Source organism: Stegastes partitus, unplaced genomic scaffold, assembly GCF_000690725.1.
Source record: "Stegastes partitus isolate 25-593 unplaced genomic scaffold, Stegastes_partitus-1.0.2 Scaffold588, whole genome shotgun sequence".
NCBI classification, from domain to species: domain Eukaryota; kingdom Metazoa; phylum Chordata; class Actinopteri; family Pomacentridae; genus Stegastes; species Stegastes partitus.
In genome coordinates this window covers 307,574-311,496 of record NW_007578319.1, presented here as the reverse complement: position 1 = coordinate 311,496, position 3,923 = coordinate 307,574, and positions in this window count along the sequence as shown.

The window sequence follows — 3,923 nt, the reverse complement described above, 5'->3', positions numbered from 1 at the left end:
ACTACATGTTGTCTGTTTTTTATTCGCCATTTTTCCTATGAGTAAAAGTATAAATAATAAGCAAAGAGATGCAGAGTTACTAGTGCTGCCTGGTTTGATCACCGTAGAGAGTTTGGTATGTTCTTCTGTTTTGTGTTTTTTTTTGTGTGTCTGATTTAAAGTTTCAGGAGAGAAGCCAAATGCCCCGTAACTCCCCTGTCGTTGGCACACTGATGTCAAATTGCTGTTTTTATTTTTGGATTTTCAGATTACTCGAAGTTGAGAGGATAAAATATGTTTTTCTCTCATGGTTAAGTGTAAGTGAGACGAGTGTTTCAGGCCTGGAGTTTGATGGGTTTTATTCAAATTGACGTTAAAAATAAAAATCCAGTCGCACCCTGCTGTAGGAGCTTCACAAACCAGCTCTGTTCTGTGTTCTCGAATTACTGCACCACCCTCAGTCAACTGCTGTGACACACATACATGAAAGACTCAGACGTCCTTAGTCGTGTTTGCCGAACGGGGGTTTTACTCTGAAGCTTTTTGGTATGATGTTTGTGTTCATTCTGGTTTATTTGACATCACACAGCTAATACTGGGTTTGTTTTCCTTAAATACCGTTTATCTGCCACTCCTTAAAAGACAGATAAAAACCTCCAGCTAATTATGTGAGTGTTTCCTTCCAGCGTTGTTAAGGAGTTTAATTTTCTTTTTTTTTGGCAGCAAACAAGAGAAGACAAACTCTCATTGATTTCAGTCCAGAAGACGGGTTCAGACTCGTCACAGCCTTCTGAAACAGCGGCGTTGTTGCTCCGCATGAACAGCAAGATAGTTTGTCATTATGTTGCCTGTTACAGTCTGTGTTTAGGGTCGTCTGTGTGGATTCTCACTCGTGTCAAGCCTAAGAAGCTTCAGTACGGAGTGCCTTTCTTTTAGGTTTTGAAGACGATTCACCTCTCTGAAGAGCTGATGAACCTCTTGGATGAGAGGTGAAACGTCTTTTAAAGCTCAAAGAGAAATTCAGCTGCTTTTTACTTTTAGGTGGGACAGTTTCTTCCACATTTTTATAAATATCAAAGAGGATGAAAGCAGATTTTTCTATGCTCAGATACCATATCCTGCTCATGTGCTGGCTGTGCAGCTTTGGAGTTAGATTTGCACCAATATAATCAAACAAAACTTCTTAAATATCAACTAGAATCAAGAATTTGAGAGAAAAAAAAGAAACACCAAAGGAAAGAGGGGAAAAAATATGAAAAGTAATCTACAAAATCAAACTTAGAACGTTGGTTTGTGTTCAGTTTGTGTCCATTATTCTTGACTGCAAAGATTTGGTTTTATTCCAACATTCAACAAAACTTTGTAAATATCAAACAAAAATTTGAATTTGAAAGAGGAAGCAAAATAAATAATTCCTAATACTAATAATAATAATAATAACAAAAAGAAAACATATAACTTGCACACAAACTATTTGGTACTTTGCATATTAATAATATGTCCATTCTAACTGGTAAGCCTTTTACCTTCACTGGTTGCATTTCTTAATTGAATATCAAGGAAATTTAAAGCAAACTTTTAAAATTGATCAAAAATATTAACCAAGAAAACTGCAAATGAGACTTTTTTCCATTTACTGCTTTGGAGCAAATAAACTAGCTGTAAAAAAAAAAAAAAATATATTATCCATCCATTCATCATCTATACACCGCTTAATCCTCACTAGGGTCACGGGGGCTGGAGTCTATCCCAGGTGACTCAGGGTGAAGGCAGGGGACACCCTGGACAGGTCAGCAGTCTATCACAGGGCTACACTTAGAGAGAGACAACTAAGCACACTCACATTCACAATTGTGGACAATTTAGAATCACCAACTAACCTCAACATGTTTTTGGACTGTGGGAGGAAGCTGGTGAACCCTACAATTCTACAATTTCACTGAGCAGACACTTTTATCCAAAGTGACGTACATCTGACAGTAGATACAACACAAGCAAGGATCTAGTCAGGAAAAAACAATCTAGATAAGTGCCACAGAACAGATTCAAGTGTGATAGGGCATTGATGCCAATAACAGGCTGTGTTTGAGGTAATAGGATTTTTTTTTTCTTTTTTGTTTTGTTTTCGGGCTGAGAAGTGCAAAGGTGTTCAGTTTGGTAACTCATTCCACCACCAAGGAACCACAGAGGAGAAGAATCTAGCTATCGACTTTGGCCCTGTTGCGGTGGTTGTATGGTCGAGTGTAGTGGGCGGTAGGGAGTGTAGATCTGAATGAGAGGGTTCAGGTAGGAGGGAGCTGTTCTTGTTGAGGTTTTGTAAGCAAGTGTCAGGATTTTGAATATGATGTGGGCAGCAGCTGGAAGCCAGTGAAGCCATCTGAACAGTGGGGTGATGTGTGATGTTTTTGGCTGGTTGAAAACTAGACATGCTGCTGCGTTCTGGATCATCTGCAGAGGTTGGACCGTGGATGCGGGGAGGCCTGCCAGTAAGGAGTTATCAATGCATGATGTTATTAGAGCTTGTACCAGGAGTTGTGTTGCATGTTCAGACAGGAAAGGCCCTGCACGGGGAGAACATGTAAACTCCATGCAGAAAGATCCCCGGTGTCCTCGCCGGGACGCGAACCGGTGACATTCTTGCTGCGAGGCAACGATGCTAACCAACTGCTCCACCTTGTAGCCCTATATAATATAATATAATATAATATAATATAATATAATATAATATGAATAAAATACATGAAACATTAGATAAAAGATTAAAAGAAAAAGACCCGTAGTGATGCAGAAGCTAAAAAAAATCAGTAAATCTGGCTGTTTTATGAGGCGAAGACAACAAAAGAAACAGTTATGTGTTTTAGCGAAATGTTTACGTCAGAATTTGACCAGAAAAGGTGTTTCTATCCTCCATGAAGCATTAACTCTTTTTTTCAAAAGTTTACAACCACCACAACTGTGAACATTTTCTATTGTTGCCATTTCCATGAACTTTTGCAATACTTAATTCTGCTGTCAGCCTTTTAGTTACGCTGTCAGCTCTTTTGTTTGCGCTGCCTGATTTTCTGTTTGCAGTTCTGACACTAAACCTTTTGCATGTTTGTTTTAGAGGTGCATCCACATTGGCTGATGCCTTCTTGACTGATTGCTCTCGACATTCTTCTGGTGTCATTTCACACCTGTTTGCTTCTCTCCTATTCTCGGTGCTCACATATTCTGCATTTTAATGCATTTTCTTTGGGATAATTTTGAACTGCAGTTGCAAGTATCTCGCCATAAACGCCGTTATTACTAGTCCAACAAAGCATTTGAACAGCGTTTGCAGAAGTGATAGCGGCTGCCGAGGTTGATAAGATTGTTAGAAAACACTGTGAAATAGGAAGAACTTATCAGCAAGGACTGTGTGGGGAACAAGAGGTTGATCTTTAGAGACCCGTGGTTGAATTATACAAGAACTTTGAGCCTCAGGTTGCTCTGATGTGGTGGCAAAACAGTTTGTTGTATGCATTGAAGTGCTGCAGTGTGGTTGAAAATTCAATACGTGCAAGAACTCTAGTTTAAAACCTCGGTAATTACATTTTGACAAGACAGAATTCCAATTTCAGACTCAGTTCAAACTCAATTTAATAATCTCAAAAGGACAATGTAGATATGTTGACCTGAGAATTAAATATGTTTTGAACTGAAATTGTCAGAATTAAACTGTAAATATCTAATTTACAGCTGCAGAAACTCACTATTGACAGCACAGATATGATTTAATAGCATGGTGTTACGACCCAGCCTCTAGGGTCAGCTGGATGCAACAAAAACCAGATGGAAATGGTTCAGGCAAAGCAATCTATTGCTTATTAACGTAAATGAACATAAGAGAACGGTGCTGATATGGAAGAAGCTGGTGGATGTTGCTACAAATCAAAGGACCAAACGAATGCCAATAGAGTGTC